We start from the raw sequence: 26,784 nt of genomic DNA on the forward strand, positions 1-26,784 counted from the left end.
CCAGCATCTGCAGTTCCTACTGTCTAAAGCACTGTGCTGTTTATTATCTGAAAGTTGGTTATTTTTACTTTTCACAGAAAATTATTTGTCATGATCTCTCTCAGGTTTAGTACAAACAGTTTTTAACTTTGACAGATGAATGCAAAGATATTTCTCCCATGTTGAAGTTTAATTTTGGTTAGAGATGTGCTCTCAGGAAAAGTTGGGTGAGTGCCTCCATTTTTATAAGCAGATTGAACTGGCAATTGCTTCATATAGTCGGAATCTGTACCGGTTACAGGATTAAAACTTCCCGACAACTCGCTCTGCTAGTCTGGCCATGCTAGGTTAGTGGATGTAACCTCGGGCAATCCATTTGCAAAAGTTTAGCAGACAGCCTTCTGAATCTGTGTAACTTTGCTTACATCTTTCGCCAGTTTTTATATTTTTTTGTGACTGGGATGGAATTTTAATACAAATAGCTCACGGTCTTTCTTTTAAGTCCACATGGACTTCAATGCCTGTTTCTGCTCCATTTTGCTGCTGGCCATTAGGAGATGCCAAGACAATATCCCAAATCAACACTGGCCTCACCCTGAAGTGGTATTGCTGCAGATTCTCCTGCTGATTGTAATTAAAACCTAAATAGGGCTCAGTCTTATTTTGTGCCATTTTCATTCTCGTCTTGCACTTTTAATGAATCAAACGGTGTAATCAAAGGTGTTTTTTTTTACTGTTTAATTGCTGTCCATCGATTCACTAGAATTTTGAATGTAGCAGTGATGAAGCTTAAGGACCATTGCTAATCTAATTTATTCATAGCTGTCACAACCAAATGGGTGTTCTAGGTTTATATGAACACCGTATGTCAAGAAATAAGCCCCCACAGAGACTATTTTAAGCATTTCTTTTATTTTTACCAATGAGGTTTACCATTTCTCAATGTAGTTGGAGTATAGTCCTTCACTGTGTCATGGACATCATGGAAGTATTATTTAGCACGATAGGAAAGGGACTGAAATTTGTCCAATTCATTTCATATGATGCCCTAATTAACAGATTTTCACCAAATATGTGTGGGCTGATTTGGAATTCTGGTGCCAAAAGTGAAATGTCAGTGTCAATCAACTCCCTACACTACCAAATCCTTTTTGTTTTTCTCCTCATCTTGCCTCCTCTCCTGCCTCCACTTACTCTGCCTTCTGAAACTGTTGATTGATGCTGGGGTTTGTTTGGGCTGGTGCCTATCCTGAATGAGCTGAATAGCTACATAACAAAAGTGGCTGTGGCATCCATGCTGGACCCCTTTCACAAATGGTATCCACCTTTGCATGCATTCGCTAATGCATAAGAGAAAAAGAGGCTGGCTGTAGCTTTGCTTCCATTCCCTTGTTATGTTGTGACCTGCACACTCTTAAGTCTGCCTCTGCTCCTTTTTCCTTAGGGCAAGTCACTAGTACTTGCTGACTTTTGATTGTGCTTGCCATTTAACACATGGAGCTAAATCATTGTGTTGATCTTGTGGATTTTCTTTTTGCTTTTGGGTTTTGAATTTCAGTTTAAATGGGTCAACAAAATTAAAACCATTTATTTGAAAGAAATTGCAGACTGCTCTTTTTCTTTGGCCCACACATTGCCTTTACAAGCAGTTTCTGGGTAAGCAACACCTTGGCGCCTGGGTAGGCAACATGATGCCAGCTCATAGCAACATCTATTAAACTCTTTCTTTTTCTCTAGAATTGTCACAACTATGACAAAATTCTATGCTTTTTAATGAACGTGATTATTTCTCAAGCTGTTTTGACAGGTATACCTTTTTTGATTTGCATGTTAAAGAAGACATCCATTTCACTTACACTACCAAAAGAAACAACTTCATAACTACTATTAACCTCTTGAGCTAGAGTGCAATTCTAGCAGGCAGTCACTGGAACACAGAGTTATAAACTTTCCTGTTGGATTTATGATAGTTCACATTTTGCAAGGGAATTCATAGACTTTGCTGTTTTAATTTATAGGGTTGCTTCCAGAGCCAAGTTTTTCGAAAATGCTGCTAGAAAAACAGGCGGGTAAGAGACAATAATTACTATTGATGTCTTTTCATAAGCCATGGGTATGCCCCTTTACTAAAAGCCCAGTGAAGAAATCTTTGGTTACCAAAAGACTTTTTGTCCTAATAACCTGCATGAATTTTTTTTTAAGTTTTTAATTCATTAATGCCTTAAGGAGGAATGATTTTACCAAGAAAGTTTAATTGGCAGGATTTCAGAACAGAGAAGATCGCTCAGAGTGACTTGAGCTGAAGTTCTGTTTAATATATCTCTGCGTAAAACAATGGCCACTGGTTTGCACACTTTCATTTTAAACGCTTGCACCAAGTTTGGGACATTGTTTTACTGTTTCCACCATGAGTGGATTTCCAGTGAAAGGTGTTGCATGGTCAAAAAGTAGAGGAAAGTCTAATGGTTGAATTCTTCCCGTACTGCTAAGTTATTAATCTGGGCTGCACTGCCTTGGGGTTGGGGAGATGTTTATGGCAGGGCAGTTGGTTCCTGCTCAATATGACATATATACACACAATTTGTGGTGCTTACATCAATTGAACAAAATGACCAGGAATTCCATTAGAAGTTCAGCCAATGTAACTCTGGCAGAAGATTCTCTGAAACCCTAATACATGCTAAAGCAAGGTTTCCCTCCTGATCGTCTTGCTAGAATTGTGGTGGCTGATCAGGTGATACCTTCAGGAAATTCCTCTTTTTGAAATGGGCATGTTTGTAGTATCTAGTTTAAGAGTGCATCTGCATTTGCATCAGCAGTTCTGTTGGATAGATACTGACATCCATCTACATTGACTGCCAGGGCATTTGTAGTTTCTGAGCAAGGGTTAATGGACCCGAAATGTTGACTCTGATTTCTCTCCACAGATGCTGCCAGATCTGCTGAGCTTTTTCAAGCAGTTTCTGTTTTTGTTGCATTTGTGGGTTTTTTTTTAAACATAGTAAGGGGCATTTTGGAAAATCTGGCGTCATGCTTAATGCCAGGGGTAAGTTCCAAACCATGAAATCTTGATGGCAAAATCAAAGTTGCGTTTACTGTTTTCATTGAACACCGAGATTTCTGCAGATGCATGAGTTTTGAGACAATTTTAGTTCAAAGCAATAAATGGTGATCACATTAACTTTTAGTTCACTTATCCCTTTCACAGATTCCCAAAACCTATTTTGGAATTATTTTATTGAACCATTCTTTCAGTAAAGCATGCACAGGTTTAATGTACATTTGATAGTCTGTCAGATTCTTCTTCAAATGGGACCATTGGAGAAAGCTGTGGTAAGAGTCTAAGAGCCAAACAGAGGATTGGATTATAATCTACAAAGTTATTCGTGCAGAGGAAAGTTGGACTTTTGACTGTTTTGAGCATCACAACATAAACTAACAGCCATGTTTTGGAAAGTTTGCGTTCCCACCAGAGTAAATGCTTTTCACATCGAAACTTGCAGGAATGAATGATAATGGCTGTCAAATTTCCATTGTGGATGCATCTTGGGTGTGTCAACACGGCCCTCCTGTAACTGCATGTGGGGTAGATTAAGTAAGGAATGGGGGAAAATATAAATGTGTGCCCAATTTGGGGAGGGAAAAAAAAACATGCCTTTCATGGCCACCAAATGATTTCAATTGCTTTACAGTCAACGAAGCACTTTCCAAACTGTGATGATGTTTGAACCCAATATACTCTCAGCAGGCTTCACAACCAGCAATGTGATAACAATCAGAGAACTTGTTTTTGTAATGTTGATTCAGCAATGATTATTAACCGTAATGCTGTTGCTCTTCACGGCCATGAGATTGCATGCACCCAACTAAGGGGGTCAGACAAGGCCCATATATCATCCTTGCTCCAAAGGAGAGCGCACTGACAATTAGTGCAGCAATGGAGTGTCAGCCTTGATTTTTGTGCTCAAACTCTGGAGTGGGACTTGAACCCAGAACGTTCTGATTCCGAGGCAAGATTGCCACCTGTGACACATTGACTGGCATAAATACAGCATAGCACTCATCATGGCTTTTTAAATTTTTTTTTCACCTTCATGTTGATGGTGATTAGAATTAAAACGGTCCAATTCAATGTCCATAGGCAATTCTAACCAGAGGAAACACATTTATGACAGTTAGCTAAACAAACCCAGGAGGGAAAGATTATTTTTTAAACATGAGTTTTATGGTCTGGAATACGTTGCCCGAGAATGTGATGGAGTTAGATTGAATAGAAATTGAAAAATAAATTAAATACTTGAAAGGAAAATCCCGCAGGGTTTTGTGAAAGAGGAAAGGCACAGAAAAATTAGAGCTTTTCGAAATCTGTGTGCACTGAAAGAATTGATTTGCCTCCTGTATTTGTATGATGTCATGAAACAAGGCGAGATAAATCGACGTAGAAGGTAAATGAATGCAATATTTCCCACTGAAGGGCTACATGCAGTATTAACAAATTTAGATTCTTTTATAATCAAGTACTTTCATTCTTGGAGATTAACTGTTTACACATTATAAATGCAATTTGAAGTGTTGGAATGTGTACATATATTTCATGGTTGGGAATTGGGTTTTCAGTCCACTGAGGGATGAGAGTTCAGTGTGAAACTTTGAAATACTTATGTTCAAGAGACTTGGGTACACTTGAAGTGACACAAGTTTGTTAAGAAGGCACAGCAAACAATCTGGCAAATCTTGGCCTTCATTGTAAGGGGTTTGGAACACAGGTATTAAATATTTTTAATACAACTGTAGGGGGCTTTGATGGTTACACACCTGGAGTACTGTATCCATATTTAAGGATATACTTGCCTTGGAAGTGTAGCAGCGGAGGTTCATTACATCAGTTCAAAGGAGGTTGCCATCTGAGAAAGTGAGTAAATTGGGCCACTACATTCTGGAGATTAGGTGAATGAGAGGCTATCTCCATTCAATTATAAAGGATTCTGAAGGGGCTTGACTAGGTTAACGCACCTAGGTTATTTCCTGTGGTTGGGTAATGTAGATGGTGTAAAGTGATCCGCATATTCTTCAAGCCTCACTTATAGTATGGTAGGCAATGGCCTAGTGGTATTAGCAATAGAGTATAAATCCAGAGAGCCAGGTTATGTTTTGGGGACATGTGTCCGAATCCCACCATGGCAGATGGTGGAATTTGAATCCAATAAAAGTCTACAATTGAGAGTTTAATGACGACAATGAAAATTGGATGATTGTCAGGAAACACCCAGCTGGTTTGCTTATGTCTGTAAGTGAAGAGAACTGCCATCCCTACCAGGGTTGGCCTACGTGACTTCAGTACCACAGCAACGTGGGTGACTCTTAACTGCAATGAATTATGGCCTGGCCAGATATGACCACGTTCCTGTCAATGAATGAAGAAATATAGGCAGAGGCAGTCTATTCCATCACACTCCTGCCATATACCTCTTAGATGATGGATAGGCTTGGGGATTCAGAAGGTAACGTTGTTGCCACAGACTTGCCAGCCTCTGACGTGCTCTTTTAGTTTAGCATTTGTCTGGCTGGTCCAGCTCAGTCTCTAGTAATCACAAGATGTTGCGAGTGGTGGATTCACATGGTACTGTCATTAAATGTCAAGGAGAGATGGTTAGATCCTCTCCTTTTAGGGATGGTCATTTTCTGAGCTTAACACTTATCAGCTCAAGCCTTAAATGTTGTCCTGGATTTGCGGAATTTGTTTCTGGACTGCTTCAGTATCTGAGGAGTTGCAAATGGTGCTGAGCATTGTGCGATCATCTGTGATTCCACTCTGACCTTGTGATGGAGGGGTGGTCGCTGAGGCTAGGGATACTCCTGAGAAACTCGGGGTGATGCTCTGAGGCTTAGATAATTGAGCTCCATTAACTAAAACTATTTTTGTGCTAGGTATAACTCTAACTCCTTGATTCCCAATTGCTTCCATGTTGCTAAGGCTGCTGGATGTCACAGTTTGTCAAATACTGCCCTGATGTCAAGGCCAGTCACTCTCAAGCAGTGGGTGTAATGTCCATATTTGTACCAAGACTGTAATGAGATCTGGAGAGGCCCCTGATAGAACGCAAACTGAGGGCAAAATTTAATGCTCCCTCCTGAGGGGTATGTTAATTTAGTTAGGCAGGAAGTTGGCAGACAGGACCCTGCTCTCCTTCCTGTCTCTGTTCTGAGATGGGAAACTTCATTGATGGCCTACCACCTCATTGCCAATTGAAATTCTCATTCCCCTGCTGCTGATATTTAACCAGGGTAGGGGAGGATTGGCAACTCTGCTATGGAAACCCAAAAAACATACCCTTTTGGGGTTGTAAGCAGGCTCCTGGGGATGGTGGAGGAATGAGCCTTTGTTGTCAGGTCGTCTGTACCTAATTGAGGGTCCAGGCATCAGGAAAGGGACGAGGTGGGTTTATAGAGAAAACTGCCCCCTACCCATGGTGATACTCTTCTCTCTCTCCCACTCCACCGCACTTAATCAGCTGTGGCCTGGGTTTCTCCGGGTGCCTCTGGTGGATATACAGTCAGTGGCAGTCAGTATTGCCGCCTGTAATGTACAGCTGCCAGCCTATCGCTAATTGGCAAATCTTTTGAGAGGCAGGAGTCCTGCCCCCGAGGTCCTTAATCCCAGGGACAGCTTGCTGTTGGCCAATTAAAGAAGGGGATATGGGACTCTTTCCAGCTGGTGAGACCCCAACAGTCTGCATTAAATACAGCCCTGATCGTCAGCGAGCAGGACAATTGACGACACCCTTCTGAAGAAGGATCACTGGACCCGAAATGTTAACTCTGCTTTCTCTCCACAGATGCTGCCAAACCTGCTGAGGTTTTCCAGTAATTTTGTTTTTGTTCCCTCTTAGCTAATGACTGGGAGATGGTAAATTGCCAGAATAAAGTATCCTGCTTTATCTGGATAGGACATATCTGGAAAATTTTCCACATTGCCATGTGGATGCCAGTGTTGTAACTGCTCTGGACTGGCTTGGCTGGGGACAAGACTCTAGGAATACAGCTAGGCAGCTGTCAGGGCCAGTTGCAATGTCCAGTTCCTACAGCTGTCTCTAGATATCCACGTGGAGTAAATTGAAATGGCTGAAGACCGACATCTCTGGTGCCCTTAGAGTCTGATTTCCACCTCGGCACTTCTGGCTGATGTTGTTTGCGAATCCCCAGCCTCATTTTTGCTGGGTTCCCTGATTTTTATTGATTATGGGTGGTTGTTAGGCCTAATCCTCCAGTTAGTTGTTTAATTGACTAATACCACTCACGACCGGATATGGCAAGGCAGCAGAGTTTTGAGTTTATCCATTGGCTGTGGACTTGCTCAGCCCTAACACATGCTGCTTCAGCTGTTTAGAATGTGTGTAATCCTGTGTAGTAGCTTCACTAGGTTGACACCTCAACTTCAGGTCCACCCAGTGCTGCTGCTAGGCGTACTCTTCTGCACTCCTCATTGAAACAGGGGAGGTCCCTTGCCTTATTGTTATTTGGATATGCTGAGCCATGGGGTTACAGATTGTGGTTGAATACAATTCTTCTGGTGATGACACATGGTGCCTTATAGCTGCTCAGTTTGAGGTGTTAGATTAGTCCTGAATCATTGTTAATGCTTTGTACATCATGTAGTTGTGATCTTGAATGAGACAAAGGGAGCCTTCCATTGACTTTCAAAAGGACCACCATTGGTGAGTATCCCACCGTCAGTTCTGGAGGTCTCCACTGTGTCGACCCTTATATAAACAGCTATATCAGCAGGGTAACAGCAAGAGGAAAACAAAGGCATAATGAGTGGATCACTTCATGGTCACTCAAAGCCATTCCACCATCTCTGAAGTCAGCAGTAAGAATTCTCTCCATTCTCTTGCTGGGTGCACTCAACCTCAGCTTAACACAACCAGGACTGACCCTCCTGCACTATAGTCCCAAAGAACATCTTCAGTGATGCTACAGTGTGTATTATCACTGGGATGCACCGTAATAACTGGCCAAATTTACCATCGCAGCCTATTCCTGCCACTGTGACCTCTACATAAGGAGAAGGAGATGCTCAGGAAGGCTACAGTAACATTATCACTTTACCTAGGAGAACAGAGGGAGGAACCAACGAGGGTTGCGGCTCTGAGCTGAGAAGGAAATACAATAATGTAAATCATTTGTTATTGTGACTAGGACAAATACCGTCATTCCTTCATCACTGCTGTGTCCAAATTATAGAAATCGTTGCCTACCACCATCGTGATTATCTGTGCCAGGGATTACAGTGGTTCAAAGAGAGACGACTTATTGTCAAATCATGGGAAATATGGATGGGGGGAGAAAACATCATTGTGTCTTATCTTGCAAGCTAGCAAACAACTGTAGCTTGAGATGGAATCTTACAGGGAGGGGTCTGAGTCATTTGGCAATGGTGAGATTTGTGACAGAATTGAGTGAATTCTAGCAAAGCCCATCTCAATGTCAGGAGCATCTTGTTCTATCTTTTAATACTTCTGATGGGTTTCTCATGAGGCAATGGCATGGTGCCAGTTAAGAGGGTCACTTTTCGTTAATTGGCTTCTTATTGGCCATGTTGGGTTGGTCAGCTCACTTGGCTGGATGGCACCAACAGCTTGGATTAGATTCCCATACTGGATGAAGATCCTACTTTCTCCACCTTGCCCCTTGTATGAGGTGTGGTAACCCTTGGGTTAAACTCCCCACCAGTCGTCTCTGTGAGAGAGCAGTCCTCTGGGACTATGGCAACTTGCCTCCTCAATTTTCAACTTTCTATCCTAACAAATGGCCCAAACAAGCTAGATGTCTAGCAATCTCTGCATGGAAGTCTGAGCAAGTAAAAGATTACTTTAGCTCAGCACTTGTTCAAATGGACTTCTCAGACACCAACAGTTCAGACACTCTCCATGGGCACCAGCACATACACCCCATGTGCACAGACACTGGATGTTGTCAGTGCAGACCATTGTCTGTAGTCTTGCTCAGCCCTGACATATGCTGCTTCAGCTGTTTAGAATATGTGTAATCCTGTGTAGTAACTTCACCAGGCTGATATCTCATCTCATCAGGTCCCCACCTCCTCGAGTGCTGTTCCTGGCATGCCCTCCTGCACTCCTCATTGAACCAGGGAAGGTCAACAAGGTTGCTTGGCCAAAGGACCCGTTCCTGTGTTCCTTGTTCTTTGTCAGTATCAGATATGTGCCTGCCTCTAAGAACCCTCCTGGCTCATCTCTGAGCCACTTTCAGTCTGTTTCTGCATTTCAATGCTGCACCTCGAGCTGTACCAGCTACTCTGTGTAATGCAGCTGCAAGGACACTGTGTGCTCAGGGACACACCCACCTAATGGACTGGATCAGGCTCCTCGCTTGCTTCATAGCACTCCTCAGTCTGAGCCAGATGCCTGCATTGCCTTTTTTGTATTTTCATGCTCAAGCTGAGATATCAGGTTTACAGTACTGTGGCATTGCCGTGCACAAACACAAGCTGGAAAGGTACTCATGGTTGTCAGAAAGCCTCAGTCAAGTCAAGGGAAAGAGCCTTCAGTCGGGGGGTTCCAGCGCAGTACACCTCCAATATCAGATCAGGGGTTTAAACATGGTCAATTAGCTACACAGGGGAGTCAGAGTCTCAGGATGTTGCCAAGATAAGAGATGAGGAGCTGAATGTCAGGTAGCCCACCATCCATCTTGAGCTTTTCTGCCCTATTTGGGGCTGTTTTCTTCCTGGAATAAGGCTGAGGCAGGTATTAAAAAGAGTGAGAAATGGGAGGTATGGCTGTTGTTTTGTTGGTGGGGAGGTGTCCTAAAAGAGCAAGTGGACAGCACAGCAAGCATGCAGGGTTAGTGGTTTCTGGGCTTGGGGTTCGAGTGTCTGAGGGAAGATGTTGCAGGCGATAGTGAGAGTGGTTGTGTACATATACTGGCAGAGTGAAGGAAGTTATTGACCTCTCTACAATCTTCCAGACAGCTGAGGCTGTGTGAACCTGGGTGGTAACCTTGGGCCAGGCTGGCACAGTTGGGGTGTTGTGGCTTCCACAGCTGGTCCCTGGGAGAAGATAACGTTCCACCTCTGTATCACCCTGGTCAGTAGGACCTTCAAGATCCTGCTCCCAAAATGTGGCACTGCTTTTTTATTTTGTTTTCCACTGTCTGCCACATCCAGGGTAAATGTCAGGATATTGGATGGACTGAGGAGTGGCAGATGGAGTCTATTTTAGATAAATATGAAGTGTTCCTTTTTGGAAAGGCAAATCAGAGCAGGACTTATACACTTAACAGGAAGTTGCTGGGGAGTGTTGCTGAACAAAGAGACCTTGGGGTCCAGGTTCATAGTTCCCTGAAAGTAGAGTTGCAGGTAGACGGGATAGTGAAGATGATGTTTAGGATGCTTGCCTTTATTGGTCAGTGCATTGAGTATAGGAGTTGGGAAGTTTTGTTAAGGCTGTACAGGATATTGGTTAGGCCACTTTTGGAATACTGCATTCAATTCTGGTCTCCCTTCTATAAGCAGGATGTTGTGAAACTTGCAAGGGTTCAGGAAAGATTTACAAGGAAGTTGCCAGGGTTGGACAGTTTGAGCTATAGGGAAAGGCTGAATAGGCTGGGGCTATTTTCCCTGGAGCATTGGAGGCTGAGGAGTGATCTTATAGAAGTTTATAAAATCATGAGGGGCATAGGGTGAATAGCCATGGCCTTTTCCCGAGCATAGGGGAGTCCAAAAGTAGACGGCATAGGTTTAAGGTGAGAGGGGAAAGATTTAAAATGGACCTGGGGGCAACTTTTTCATGCAGAGGGTGGTGTGTGTATGAAATGAGCTGCCAGAGGAAATGGTGGAGGCTGGTCTGATTACAACAATCAAAAGACATTTGTTGAGTACAAGACGAGAAAGGGTTGGAGGGATATGGGCCAAATGCTGGCAAATGGGACTCGATTTATCTAGGATATCTGGTTGGTATGGACTAGTTGGACCGAAGGGTGCTGTTCAGCTCTATGATTCTAACTGTGTGGACAGCTCCAGACTAACGGTGTTTGTCCGGGTGTACGTCAGGGTTTTAAAGATGGTGTTGGGTGCAAGAAATGCTGGGTTTCCGGAGTGTCCATCTAGTTGTTCCAGGAACAGTGTTTGGCAAGATGGGCCTGGAACTGGATGTGAGAGATGCCAATGGGATGGGGTAGGTGATTAGTGAGGAGAGTTTGGTAAGATCCTGTAAGAAAACTTGCTATGCCTTGTGGTGAACACCCCTCCCCAAAGAAAAGTCGCACTTTGCTAAAGTAATGTAAGACTTGGTAAAGATCTGTGGAATTTGTGGTGAAAGAATTCATGAAGCTGTCATAAAAGGGAGGATCTTGCAAAATGTTTTGAATTGTGAATTAATTAATTAGGAGGCAGTTAGATGTAATATCACCAATCTGATCATTATTTTTAAAGAAACCAATGAGGTATTGCGCACATTAACTTTAGCTAATTCAAGTTCAATCATGAACTGTTGATGCACGAAGAAGCAAATTAGAGTTCAGCATGCCTTTGATCAGGGCTGATGGCTAGCAAGAGTTAATAAGGCCTAGCCTTTAGTGGCTTGATGCACAAGAAGAAAGATGGAAGACAGAAAAAGAACTTTCTGTCAATAGGACAGAACCAGAGACCTCTGCCCAGTCAACTAGGGTTGCAAACTGGCTGATCAATGTGGATAGGCTGAAAACATCTTCCTGAACTACATAAAACTTGTGAAAACATATTTGTACCTCAAGTGTATATCAGGAGTAGTAAGCTTTTATGATAGGACTGTATTGCTGAAGCTGGAGATCTAAAATAAATAGAAAATTCTGAAGAAACTCAGCGAGTCTAGCAGCATTTGTAGAGAGAGAAGCAGAGTTAAAGTTTCAAGCCCAATATGCTTTTTCTCTGTTACGTTTTTGGATTTGCTCTCTCAATTCAGTTTATAAATTGTAATTGACTTAGGGCCTTACAATTAATGGGAGCACCAAAATCAATGGTGGAAGAACTAAAATTGAGGATACTCAAGACTCCAGAATTGGATGATTGAAAATATCCTGCAGGTTTATGGGTCAAAGAGATTAAAGAAATGATTGGGGTGTGGCCATATAGGCATTTGAACATGTAGTATTTTCAAGGCTTATTTGACCAGGACCTGATATGAGTTTGCAAGCACAAAAGTGATAGAGAAAGAAATGCTTAAATTGTTAAGACACTTGAACTGCAGAATTTTCAATGACTTCATGTATACAGAGAGTACAACATCGACACCAGTCATGAGTACATTGGAATAGGCTTGTTTCACATTCAAATGTGTTATCAAGGTTGTGCACAGACTAGATATAACTGAGACTTTAGTTAGGGAAGGAGGTGGAGTTAGTAACTAGGGTTTGGTGTTTGGAACAAGGATTGAAAACAATAGTTTTGGACTTTCAGTATTTAATTGCGGAAAACTTCTGATCATCCTGTTTCAGATATATTAGATTAGCAGCTTGATGGTTATCAGCAGTGGAGGAGTTGAGAGATGTCACAGTATTGAGGGAACTGCGTGTCATCAGTGTACATACAGAAACTAGTGCTACGTTTTTGCATGATTTCACTTAGGACTTGATGTTATTTAGGGCATATGGACCAAAGTCAGGCAGAAGGGATCAATTTAGTTTCGCCTCATGTTTGACACAACATGGTGGGCTGAATGGCCTGTTCCTTTTGCTGTATGGTTCTACGTCCAATGTTCTATGTAAGAGAAAAAAAGAGGACACCAAGCATTGATCACTGGGGATGCCAGAGATCATGGTGTGGAAGAAGGAAGAGAAGGCATTGAAACTGATTCTGTAATTTTGGTTGTGTAGATAAGAATGGAGCTAAGTGAGCGCAGTTTCATTCAGCTGGATGACTTTAGGGAGGAATTGGAAGGGAACAGTGGTTAGCTGCGACAAAGGCTGTAGGCATGTTGAAAAAGATGATATGGAGGATAGTTTATCTTTGTCAGTCATATAGAATACTACATGTGACATTGAGAGTTCTTCTGTAACTGTCGCAGGACAAGAAAACAGTTTGGAGAGAAAACAGCCTCTATCAGCACTGTAGAGATTCTATTTGGCCCATTGAGTCTGTACCAAACCTCTGTGCATCCCATCCCCCACCCTACCCCATAACCCTGCATTTACCATGACTAACCCACCTGGTCTGCACAACTCTGGACTCTTTGGGGTATTTTGGCTTGGCCAGTCCACCTAGCCTGCACGTCTTTGGGCTGGGGTGGTGGGGGTGGTGGGGGGGTGCAGGGGAGGGGGATGGTGTGTGGCTGGAGCGCCTGGTGGGGCTTAGTGCGGACGCGGGGAAAGTGTGCGTGCTCCACACAGTCGCCCGGGGCGGGAGTCGAGCGTGGGTCGCTGGCTCTATGAGGCAACAGTGTTAACCACTAAGCCACCCTAAAATAACAGCCTTGTATTTCGCATCTATTATTAAAATAAGAACTGGTGGGTTTTCTTGACTGCATCTTGTGCCACTGCCAACACTTATAGAATCAAAAGCATTGTGGCACAGAAGTATGCTACTTTGTTCATCAAATTTGTTCAATTGTTTTCGTCTTTGATTCTGCCAGTGGTATTTCCTTGGTTTCAGTAATTTTGGTCACTCCATTAATCATCTGAACATCCTTCTTTTAATAAGATTTGATCTACAACAATCTATGTCCACTTGAATGATAGTTGGAAGTGTAATACAATTCACTGGGGACCTGATCCATGTATTTCTGTTTTTCTCTGAAGATGAACTGTCATATACTTGACATAATAGAGGTAGTATGGGTGGTTAAGTTGTTTTTGAAATACAGCAAACTTACAGAATATTAGTTAAGACTGGATTTATTTAATACAATTTGCTTACTGTTTAGTCACAATGGAAAACAATTATTTAAAACATTAACAAAGTACTGGAGAAATTCAGCAGGTCAGCTGAATTCTACGCAGGGAGGAATAGTTTATATTTCAAGTCATATTTCAACTCCTATTTTGAGTCCAATTTTTCATCATTGTTTAATTCACTAAACCATGAAGCCATTGAGGAGCTGATAGAAACAGTGGTAGTTGGCTGAACATGATTACGTTGGCACCAAGCTCATGTATGAAGATGATGCATGTATGCCATCTACAGAATATGGTAGTTTGGGGGATAAGGGGTGCGGGTGTGATCTGTTGGGAAGGCCACATCACCCTGTGTCAATGCAGGAGCTGTTCAAAGGGCAGTCATCATCTGTGCCCTTGGAGGCTTCTCAAAGAATGCCCCTACAGTTCAACATCTTCAGCCTCTGACTTTCCATTGCTTCTACACAAAAGACGTTGCAAAGTCTAGGGAGAAGGTCCCTCTGCTATTGCTCAAAATCATTCTGTGGAATCAACAGGTTCAACTGAGATCTGAGATGGCACAGTCCACCTCCAGTTCTTGACATTGAAGGTGGACCACAAGGATGATTCCCAGGATGCATTTATTTCTTGCTTAGTCTTGCAGGGAACCGTTATAAATGCCCTTCACTTCAGGGAATGAGATGTTTAGAGCCACTTTAAAGATTCCTCCTCTACACTTCAGCTATGTGCTTTATTTTAAATTTTACACCCAGCACTTTCATTTTCTGAATTCCTTGCCCAAGGCACTGGCACTCGATGTCAGATCAGAAAAGTTTTACAAAGAAAAATACATCTGCAATATCAATCCAATTCCTGTGATTCTCTCAGACATTCAGAGGACTCTTGCACTTGAGTCAAGGAATCCACATATCAGTTTCCAGCTTTCGCTAATGATGGAACAGGGTGGTTACTGAAGACACATTTGATTAAGTAGGCAGGATGCGATTGTATTGAACTGCATTTAAATTGGATAGAAACAGGCAAGTAAACAGACTGATGAGCTTCCCACTGCCAATTAGTGGTTTCTCAATTTTACTTTGATCCTGTCATTCATTTATCTCACAATTTTCCACTTACTGGGCATCTGACATGCAACTGATTGTGCAGTTCTCCATGCCCGTCCAGTCCAGCATGTTTCATAAAGTCCAACACTGAGTTTGTGATTTGGGTGGAATGTATAGCAACAGACAGGAGCCATAACAGCTATTGAATGTATTGCACAGAAGGAGGCCATTCAACCCAACTAGTTGACACACAATTTTTTTCTGCATCACTTTAGCTTCCTTTCAACCTTCTTCTAAAATTATCAGCATAACCTTCTATTCTTTTCTCCCTCATGTTCAGCTAATTTCCTCTTAAATGCATCAGTGCCAGGTGGTCATGTATATAATAGTTTATTATGTAGCTCACAAAGTTACTCCTGAATCCCTGTTTCATGTATTAGTGATAATCTTATAGCTTCCTAGTTTTCCACAAGTTGTTACGAAGATGCTTTATATCTACTTCGTTGGAGAACTTAACTTTTTTTGAAGGATTGTGCAAAATGGATATATTTCAAGTTTTGTAAACATATTAGAAGTGATTTCCTTGAAAAGGAGGTAATTAAAAGTTCACTGCAGACATTTGGAATTTTAATGACTGGTAACTGTTTGCTTTGTTGTGGTTGGTTGGTTCACTGAGCTGGTTCGTTGTTCTGCAGATCTTTTATTACCCTGCTGGGTAACAGCATCAGTGCAACCTCTGATGAAGCGCTGTTGTGTTTTCCCACCTGTAATTTAAACTCTGGTGTCCGTTGAGCTGGATTACATCACTTCCGGTTTTTCTTCGCAATGGAATGTATATGGGGTCTAGCTCTATGTTTATTGATAGCTTTCTTAGTGGAGTATGAGGCTTCTAGGTATTCCTGAGTTTGTCTCTGCTTTGCCTGTCCCAGGATCCTGATGTTGTCCCAATCGAATTGGTGGTTTTCCTTATCCATGGGGATGGAGATGAGTGAGTATTGGTCATGTCTTTTTGTTGTCAGTTGATGTTCATGTACCCTTTTGTGGTTAATTTCCTTCCTGTTTGACCAATGTAGTGTTTGTTGCAGTCTTTGCAGGGAATCTTGTATATAACATTGGTCCTGTCCATAGTGGGTAGTGAATCTTTTGTCCGGGTGAGCAGTTGGCGTAAGGTTGATGTGGGTTTGTGTGCTACTCTGATGCCCAGTAGTCGTAGGATGTCAGTTCCGATGTGTTCCTGATGTAAGGTAGCTTGATGAGTGTGTCGGGGCGTGTAGTATCTTTCTGGTGTCGGTCTTATGATAGGCATCTTCTGACCCAGTTTTTCAGGTATCCATTGTCTTTGAATACTTGGAAGAGGTACTCCTCTTCTTCTTGGTGAAGTTCTGTGCTGTTGCAGTGTGTCGTTGCCCTTTTAAATAATGTTTTAACACAACTTCGTTTGTGTGTGTTAGGGTGGTTGCTGTGGAAATTCAGTACTTGGTCAGTGTGTATGGCTTTCCAGTGTACCTTTTTTGTTAGGAATTCCCCGTTGGTCCTTCATTCTACCATGACGTGCAGGAATGGGAGCTGTTTGTTCTTCTCCTCTTCTCTGGTGAATCTGATCCCAGTGAGGGTGTTGTTTATTAGTTCACGTGTCTCCTCTAGTTTGGTTCATTTAATGATGACGAAGGTGTCATCCACATAGTGTATCCATAGTTTTGGTTGCTACGTGGACGACACCTTAGTCATTATTAAATGTTACCTTGCATCAGGAATACATCTGAACTGACCACAAGACTCCTACAACCACTGGGCATCAGAGTAGCACACAAATCCATATCAACCCTATGCCAACTGCTCACCCAGACCAAAGATCCACTACCCACTATGGACAGGACCAATGTTATATACAAGATTCCCTGCAAAGACTGTGACAAACAGGAAGGAAATTAACCACAAGGGTATATGAACATCAACTAGCAACGAAATGACATGACCAATACTCCATCATCTCCATCCACATGGATAAGGAAAATCACCAATTCGATTGGGACAACATCAGGATCCTCAGACAGGCAAAGCAGAGACAAGCACAGGAATTCCTAGAAGCCTGGTACTCCACTAAGAAAGCCATCAATAACCACTGAGAGCTAGGCCCCATATACATTCCATTGCGAAGAAAAACCGGAAGTGAGGTAATCCAGCTCAACAGACACCAGAGTTTAAATTACAGGTGGGAAAACTCTACAGCACTTCAAGGGAGGCTGCACTGATGATGTTATCCAGCAGGGTAATGAAATGTCTGCGGAACAATGAACCAGCTTGGCGAGCCAACCAACCACAACATCCACAACCTGAGCTACAAATCTACTCTACCCTAAAACCTTAGAAACTGTTTGCTTTGCTATGGACCACTCCTGGGAGTGTTTTGAACAGCGACTAGCTTGGAGATGTTCTTGATTTATCTAATCTGTTTGGAGGAAAGCCTGTCAAGGATAAGCATCCCAGCTAAGCGCTCCCATTTCTGAAAATAAAATCAACTTGTTCAGTTCAGGGTGAAACCTATTTCAACTCTTTTAAAGAGTAATTGGAGGATCATGTCAAGATTGTATTTTCTGAGCAAGCTGTGTCCGCAAGACTGAGTCACCATGTGTAATTAGTGTCTTGGCTGCATGTACCAGTATGTGAGATTTTAGAACATTCAATGCTTTATCTATTTGATTTTGTCATTTATATAAATGATTTGATGTGAATATAGGAGGAATCGTTAGTAAGTTTGCAGATGATACCAAAATTGGTGGTGTAGTGGACAGTGAAAAAGGTTACCTCGAAGTATAACAGGACCTTGATCAGATAGGCTGATGGCTGAGGAGTGGCAGATGGAGTTTAATTTAGATAAATGTAAGCTGTTGAATTTTGTTAAGGCATATCTGGGCAGGACTTATATACTTAATGGTAGGGTCCTAGGGAGTAATGCCAAACAAAGACACCTTGGGGAACAGGCTCATTGTTCCTTGAAAGTGGAGTTGCAGGTAGACAGGCTAGTGAAGAAGGCATTTGGTACAGTTGCCTTTATTGGTCAGTGCACTGAGTATAGAAGTTGGGAGGTCATGTTGCAGCTGTACAGGAAAATGGTTAGGCCACTTTTGGAATCTTGCATTCAATTCTGGTCTCCTTGCTCTAGGAAAGATGTTGTGAAACTTGAAAGGGTTCAGTAAAGATTTACAAGGATGTTGCTGAGGTTGGAGGGTTTGAGCAATAGGGAGAGGCTGAATAGACTGGGTTTTTCCCCTGGAGCATTGGAGGTTGAGGGGTGACCTTGGAGGTTTATAAAATCATGAAGGGCATGGACAAGGTGAATAGCCAAGGTCTTTCCTGAGGGTAGGGAAGTTCAAAATTAGAGGGCATAGGTTTAAGGTGTGAGGGGAAAGATTTAAAAGGGAACTAAGGGAGAGTGTTTTTATTCAGAGGGTGGTGTGTACATGGAATGTGCTGCCAGAAGAAGTGGTGAAGGCTGGTACAATTGCAACATTTAAAAGGCATCTGGATGAGTACATGAATAGGAAGGGTTTAAAAGGATATGAGCCAAATGCTGGCAAATGGGACTAGATTAATTTAGATTATCTGGCTGACATGGACAAGTTGGACCGAAGGGTCTGAATTCTTGCTGTATATCTCTATGATTCAATGAATCTATGATTTCAAGAATAATTTATTAGCCCATTATCTTTTGAGAAAGCCAATCTCAGTAGTGAAATCTCTTTTCCATTTGAAGATTGTTTATAATTTTGTGTGTGTGTGGGCTATTTAGAGAGAACTTATATTTCTCTTAGTGACCTGTTTGTTAACCCATTATTGCTTTACAGAGTAATTTGTATTTTAATAAAACAGTAATTGTTTATTAAGAAACTGGATTGATTGTTCTTGTTGTTTAAAACCTAATATATAGAAGGTATTTAATTGGTCACCTTGATAATGTGGGAAAAATATTTTTGTTGTGACCCATGAAGTGGTAACATTACACCAACACTGCTCTCCTCCAACCTGAGTTAGTAACAGTAAAAATCTTTTCTTTACGTCTATCTTATCAAACCCTTGCCTGGCCTTAATCAGGTAACTCCTCCATTTTCACTCTCTTTTCTAAACTTAGTAGCTCAGGCTCTTTCAATCTTTGACTGGTATGCACCCAATTCTTAGGCCATCAGTGAGTATATTTTGAAAAATCAACTTTGAATCATATCTGACTTGAAGAAGTTGGTCAGTTGAATTCATCAGATTGCTTGCGCCTTGGCCTTAGTGATGAATGAATTTGGACTATGGTCCACTATGAACTTTGTAGAATGTGTTGGGTTGGAGTGGGTGGGCATGGAGAACTGCTTAGGAGGTTGTATGTTAGATGCCCAGAAAGAGGAAAATTGTAAATGATTAAGTCAATGGCAGGATGTTAATAAAACTGAAAAACCACTTATTAGCTTTGGGAAGCTCATTGGTCTGTTTAATTTTTTAAAAAAGTCTGATTTGTTTTTGAGATGTGGGCTGGCACTTATTGCTCTTCCCTAATTGCCCCTTGAACTGAATGGCTTGCAAGAGTCATTTCAGAGGGCAGTTGAGAGTCAACCACATTGTGGGGCTGGAGTCGCGTGTAGGTAGAACCAGGCGAGGATGACAAATTTCCTTCCTTGATGGGCATCAGTGAACCAGTTGGGGTTTTAAAACAATTGACAATGGTTACATGATTGCTATGAGAGTAGCTTTTAATTTAGATTTTCATTGATTCAAATTTTACCATCTGCCACGGTGGATTCAAACTCATGCCCAGAGAATTAATGTGGGTCTCTGAATTACTGGTCCTGTGACAATACTGCTACCTTCCCTGTTTAATTCCTTATTTGCATCTAATTTAGATACAGTTCAATATGAATGAATATTACCTATCCAATTCAATGAAACATGTGCCTCTCTTCAGTAACCATTCTGTGTCACCATCTGATGAAAGCTGGAAACTGATATGTACGTATAAAAACCGAAAGAACTGCGGGTGCTGTAAATCAGGAACAAAAACAAAGTTGCTGGAAAAGCTCAGCAGGTCTGGCAGCATCTGTCAAGGAAAAAAAGAGTTACCGTTTCGGGTCCAGTGACCCTTCCTCAGAACTGATAGTGGCTGGGAAAACGTCGGTTTATATGCAGAAAAAAGGGACGGGGATGGGGTAGGGAGTAAATGATAGGATAGAGCCTAAAGAGAGAGAAGAACAGTTGGACAAACAGTTGATAACGATCAGGCTGGGAGGGTGAATAGTTGTTACTGGGGACTATTAGTGACTAACAGCAGGTGGTGTGTAATGATAGGCTATGTGGTAACAAGGCATGGTGTGTGGGGTAGGGGGTTGGGACATGGGAGAGTTAAGGCCCTAAAATTATTGAACTTGATTTTGAGTCCAGAGGGCTGCAGGGTCCCCAAGTGGAATGTACGTATCCCTAACTTTCAAGCTAGCCATTACAGTGAGGACATTGCAGAGCAAATACTTCAACTTCCTGATATTGTGCAATTTTATGACATTATTCATTTTCCTCATGGCTTAAGTATAAATAAATTTGTGTCTGGTAATCCATAGAGTTTTAGGATAGTCCCAGGTTTCAATGCTCAAGTTAGCTGATGTCAGCCAAGTAAAGATAGTCACTAAATCCTGGCCTATGAAAAGAAAAGGTTGGTCTGACCTTTACCTTTTCAGAGCTAATTTGAGAGGCACCTGCTGGATGACAAGTAGGCTGCTAACGAGGTTCATGAAGAATAATAATTTATGTAAGGTATCAGAAAGTAGTCTGCAACCGTGGAAACCAATTGCAGTCATTTTTAGCATGTTCAAAAAAAGTTCAGCAAAGATTACTGCAAGAGGGAGAAACACGAATAAATGATTATTTTCTGTGCTTATAATTCTGACTTTACATACCCCAAATACTTTTCTGTCACTCTCAACAGTGTGAATGCTTCCCCACCACGGTCTCCCCTTGTAGCATGCACAATTACTGCAAAAGATGAGGTAGGTCAAGATGTTTGTCTTGATGACTTCAGTGGTTAGGTAAAGGGGTTATCGGTGTGTGTTATCTGTATTTAGAATATACCATCTTGTATAAATACAAAAATTGTTCATATGCAAAAAGTTATTTTAAAGTATTTGAAAATTTAAAATATTTACTCCAGTTATTACCTGAAAAGTCCATCTATCCTGAGAATTTCTAGGATCTTACATATGCTGTTCCATAAAAATGCACTGAGTTCATTTTCTTTGGGATTCAAGCATTGAACAAATGATATTCATGTTAATTTTCAGCTCTGCTTGCTAATTTTGGAATACTTTTCTGTTATATCTAGATTATTTTCAACATTTATCAAGAAACGTTTAAAATTAATCCCATTTCCCATTGGTTACTGTGGCCCTACAGAGGGCAGGGCCCAGGAGACATTTACAGACATTCAGTAAAGCAGCTCCAGTATTACCTCTAGAATTTTAGTAAAGTTATTATTTGTGAAATGTTTCTTATGTTCAGCAGACAGTTGTGGGTTTTTCCTTCCAATATGTTTGCAGAGACTATAAAGGGTGAAACCCACTCATTAACTGGAGTGGCAATTTGGAGATGCTAAGTTCAAACTGTACTAGAAATGCATTGTACAATAGTAAAGTGCACTGCTGTATATCTAATTTCCCTCTAATTTAATGATAACGACATAATGTTTGGACAGAATTTCAACATTAGACTTTACTCAAGGTGTAAAATTAACATTGAGATGTATTAGCCTAAGGGTTGGAGTCTGGGTTAATATCTTTTCCATGGCTAATCATATAATCTGAATACAGGTAGTTCTCCTATAACACAATAGTTGTGTTCTTGTGTGACCTCGCGCTATAGAAAATCGCGTTATAGGGAAATCGCTATACCTGTACAGCAGGAAGTTTACGTTATCCAAACAGTGTCCACTATTCATCAATTGTGTTATAGCCAATTCATGTTAGCAAAACACACGTTATAGCAGAGCTAAGATAGCAAGAACTGCACATGCTGGAGTCAGAGATAATAAAGTGTGGAGCTGGAGGAACACAGCAGGCCAGGCAGCATCAGAGGAACAGGAAAGCTGACATTTCAGGTTGGGACTCTTCTGTAATGCTCAGAACCTCAATTAATATTTATTCCAATAGTACATGCTTCCTTGGTTACCTTATTTAAGAAAGATTGTAAATGCATTGAAGACAGTTGAGAGGAGATTTACTAGATTGATAGCTGAAACAAGCGAGTTATGAGGAAAGATTTGATAGGCTGGGATTATTTTTACTAGCATTCAGAAGAGCGAGAGGTGATTTGATTTAAATTTAAAAGATCCTGAATGGTACTGACAAGGTGGATGTGAAAAAGGTTTCCTTCTGTGGGTGAATGTAGAACCATGGTGCTCTGTTTTTAAAGTTAGGAGTCAACTTCTTAAGTACAAGATGAGGAGAGGAATTGTTTCTGAAGGTTATGTGACTGAAAGTTGTGTGAATAGTTATATGGAGAAAGTAGAAAGGGAAATTAAAGGTTATGGTTGTATGTTAATCGCCCAATGGTCATTTCACTGGGTTATCCTGGTTATTGTGGAATGACACATTAGATGCACGTGGACATTGGGCAAACACAGAGATCTGGCTATGATGGTTTGATAATCTAATAATCTGCCAGCACTCACTTGAATGAAGGATATGAAAACAGCAGGTTTCCAGAGAACTGCACCACAGCTAAGGTTCAGACCCTTTGTAGATGAGTCAGGTAGAATCAAATGCTTGAAAGAAATGTGAAGCTGGAAGATGCTAAAGTTAATTGTTCATTTTCATTTAAATCAATGAGCAGGTGCCACCAGCAAAAGTATACTGCAGCACGCCATGCAATCTTGGGGCAATATTGTAAATGATAATTAAAGCAGAAAATCAAAATAAATGGCAAGATGCCCACTTTAAATTGAGGCTAATGATTTTGAATCTTGTAATTAGATTTCTTCACTGTGTATTTCAATTTAGTTTTCCCGGCGTAATATACAGGAAGCATGTTCCAGTTTCATGATATGATTATAGGAATTCTGATAACTACCATACCAAAGAGCTCAGTGTTAATTTACTGCAGTTTCCTCCTCATTTTCAGAGCCCAAGCAACGTGCACTCATTCAGTCGATCATAGCCCTGGTTTCTCACTCCTATAGATACAGTCTTTTGGTAAGTTTTTCATTCATTTCATTTGGTTCCTGTTGTTTCATAATAGAAGTGAGGTTAAGATTAATCTATTTTCTCTTTACTTTTCTCTTTCATCTTTTTCCTGCTAAAGCTGACAATTGAATAGTACAGAGCAAGGCTATTCAGTCTGTTTTGCCTGTGCAAACTCTTTGAAAAACAATCCAGTTATTTGTCCTCCCCTGCTCCTGCCCTACCAGGCATGTTTTATTCTTTGCAGTGGATTTCAGCTCATAGTAACTCTTCACTTTCTCCTGCTCCTCTTGCCCATCTCCAAGTTGATCATTTATAGTTATAAACAGCACTCCCTCTAATTTTTTTTTTCTGCACAGATCTCTGAAGTCCATGATTGCATCAGAGACTTCCAGAACTGGAAGTCAATGCTGTGATCCACGTTGGCATGCAGATAGCTGTGTGTGAAACATTAGGGTGGCTGCATGGGCACACAGCCGTGCAGCTTAGAGGGAAGGTTGATTGTAAGTGACGACAGTGAGTGGTTCACCACATCATAGTGGGTACACCTCTGTGTAAAACCCCTCCCTTTAGGGCCCAGTCTGAACATGAATAAATTGTAAACTTGGTATGTCTGGTATATTGATTTTGTTTAGTTTAGGTTTGGTGCCCAGCAGGGAACCCATCATTTGATTTAAGTGTAGTGTATAGATGCATAGGCCATAAAATTTAGCAGCAGAAACAGGCCATTCAGCCCATTAAGTCTGCTTCACGTTTCAATGTGATCATGGCTGATCTGATAATCCTCACCTCCACGTTCCAGCTTTTTCCACATAACTCTTGATTCCCTGACTGTCCACCTCAGAGTGATTGAGGTACACAGCACAGAAACAGGCCCTTCGGCTCAATGTGTCCATGCTGACCAGGTTTCCGAAACTGAACTTGTCCCATTTGCCTGTGTTTGGTCCATGTACCTGTCCAAAAATGGCTTCTAAATGTTGTAATTGTACTCACCTCTACCACCAACTTAGAAGCTTATTCCATGCATGCACCACCCTCTGTGTGGAAAATATTACCCCTCAGGTTCTTTTTAAATCTTTCCTCTCTCACCTTTAACCTTTGGCCTCTAGTTTTGGACTTCCCTACCCTGGGAAAAAACCTTGGGTATTCACCTTATCTATGTCCCTCATGATTGTTTTCGAAGGTCACTCCTCAGCCTCCTATGCTTCAGGGGATAAAAGTCCCAGCCTATCTAGCCTTTCCTTATAACTCAAACCCTCCAGTTATGGTAATGTTCTTTTTGCACTCTTTAATAACATCCTTCCTGGAGCAGGGCACCAGAATTGTCTGTAGTTCTCTAAATGTGGCCTCACCAATGTCTTTAACAGCTGTAATATGACATCCTTCAACTCCTGCACTCAATGCTCTGACCAATGAAGGCACACGTGCTAAATGCTGCCTTCACCACCCTGTCTACCTGCGATGCCATTTTCAAGGAACTATGTCCCTGCACCCCCAGGTGTCTCTGTTCAAAATCACTCCGCAGGGCCTTATCATTAACTGTTTAAGTCCTGCCCTGATTTGTCTTGCCAAAATGCAACAACAAGATCTTGATCAGATGGGCCAAGGAGTGACAGATGGCGTTTAATTTAGATAAATGTGAGGTGCTGCATTTTGGAAAGGCAAATCAGGGCAGGACTTGTACACTTAATGGTAAGGTCCTGGGGATTGTTGCTAAACAAAGAGACCTTGGGGTGCAGGTTCATAGTTTCTTAAAAGTGGAGTCGTAGGTAGATAGGACAGTGAAGATGGCATTTTGGTATGCTTGCCTTTATTGGTCAGTGCATTGAGTATAGGATTTGGGAAGTCATGTTGAGGCTGTACAGGCCATTGGTTAGGCCACTTTTGGAATACAGCATTCAGTTCTGGTCTCCCTGCTTTAAAGATGTTGTGAAACTTAAAAGGGTTCAGAAAATATTTACAAGGATGTTGCCAGGTGTTGGAGGATTTGCGCTAAAGGGAGAGGCTGAATAGGCTGGGGCTATTTTCCCTGGAGATTCGGAGGCTGAGGGGTGACTTCACAGAAGTTTATAAAATCATTAGGGGCATGGATAGGGTAAATAGGACAGGTCTTTTCCCTGAGGTGGGGGATCCAAAACTAGAGGGCATGGGTTTAAGGTGAGGGGGAAGGTTATAAAAGGGATCTAAGGGGCAACGTTTTCATGTAGAGGGTGGTAGGTATGTGGAATGAGCTGCCAGATGAAGTGGTGGAGGCTGGTATGATTACCACATTTAAAAGGCATCTGGATGGGTAAACGAATAGGAAGGTTCGAGGGATATGGGCTAAACGCTGGAAAATGGGCAAGTTGGACAAAGGGTCTGTTTCCATGCTGTATATCTCTGACTCTATAACCCACATTTATCAGAATTAAACTCCATATGCCATTTCTCAGCCCAATATTGACCTTTTTAATATATCTAATATATATCGAGGCAGCTGCAATCATAGGGCACATGTAAGTAAGCATTTCAAGGCAAACTTAGTCCAATGCATTAAACTGTGATCAGCAGTACAATATAGCACTATTCACAATTGGCTTTCCCATCTATCCTGGAGGGTTGGGATTTTACACTTTCGATAACCCTGAAAGTCAAACAACAGCAAGATGTTGCTAACTAAACTAATTGGATTACCACGAAATTGTCTAACATGATTAATATGAGATATTTCCAAATGGGGTTTCCTGTTGAAAACACATTTCAAACTTGAAAGAGGCTATGTAACAGAATGCCACCCTTAAAAACATAAGAGGTAAGCTATGTGGGAAGGAATTCAGAATTTAAGGTAGCTGGCAGCTCTGCCATAAATGATGGTATAGTTTGTACTTGGGTGGTGTTGGAGAATCAATAAAAAGCTCACATCAGAGGAGCAAAGTGATTGTGGCGTATGGTAAGAGCCACTCATGGGGACAGTGTGACATTGTGGTGATGCCAATGAACATATAATCTGTAACATCTGTAATCTGGACTCATATCATGTTGAAGGTGCAGGCTTTTGCTTTGGGAACATAAGTTCAAATTCAGATTCAAGTTTAAATTCGACCAATAAAATCTAGCTTGTCCCAGAAGTACTGACCATGGCACCTATCCTTAATTGTTATAAAAAGCCATCTTGTTCACAAGTGCCCTTGATGGAGGGATATCTGTGTCCTTAGTCAGTCTGGATGTGACCATTTGGCTGAATGCCAATTCTGAAGAAGGGTCTAGACCCGAAACATCAGCTTTCCTGCTCCTCTGATGCTGCTTGGCCTGCTGTGTTTATCCAGCTCTACACCTTGTCATCACTGTTAGAATAATGTTCTGTTTGGTGCAGGTGAAAGACATAGGACTATGATCTTTGATCTTTATGTCGTCATTGTCTTCAGGAATAGTGCCAGAAGACTGGAGACTAGCAAATGTTGTCCCCTTGTTCAAGAAGGGGAGTAGAGACAACCCTGGTAATTATAGACCAGTGAGCCTTACTTCGGTTGTGGGTAAAGTGTTGGAAAGGATTATAAGAGATAGGATTTATAATCATCTGGAAAGGAATAATTTGATTAGGGATAGTCAACACGGTTTTGTGAAGGGTAGGTCGTGCCTCACAAACCTTATTGAGTTCTTCGAGAAGGTGACCAAACAGGTGGATGAGGGTAAAG

At 41.6% G+C, this 26,784-nt stretch overlaps 1 protein-coding gene and 1 long non-coding RNA gene across 3 annotated transcripts in view; one reads left to right on the plus strand and one right to left on the minus strand.

Annotated features, from left to right (window-relative positions):
• LOC109915720 (androgen receptor-like) overlaps positions 1–26,784 on the minus strand; it is a 416,431-nt gene that overhangs the window by 42,542 nt on the left and 347,105 nt on the right. The window lies entirely within an intron of this gene.
• On the plus strand, positions 7–23,122 carry LOC125484890. Its single transcript, XR_007263693.1, has 3 exons — positions 7–2,048; positions 20,866–20,926; positions 23,052–23,122. It is a non-coding gene; the product is annotated as an uncharacterized LOC125484890 (long non-coding RNA).

The sequence above is a fragment of the Rhincodon typus genome, chromosome 14 (assembly GCF_021869965.1).
Source record: "Rhincodon typus isolate 14 chromosome 14, sRhiTyp1.1, whole genome shotgun sequence".
NCBI classification, from domain to species: domain Eukaryota; kingdom Metazoa; phylum Chordata; class Chondrichthyes; order Orectolobiformes; family Rhincodontidae; genus Rhincodon; species Rhincodon typus.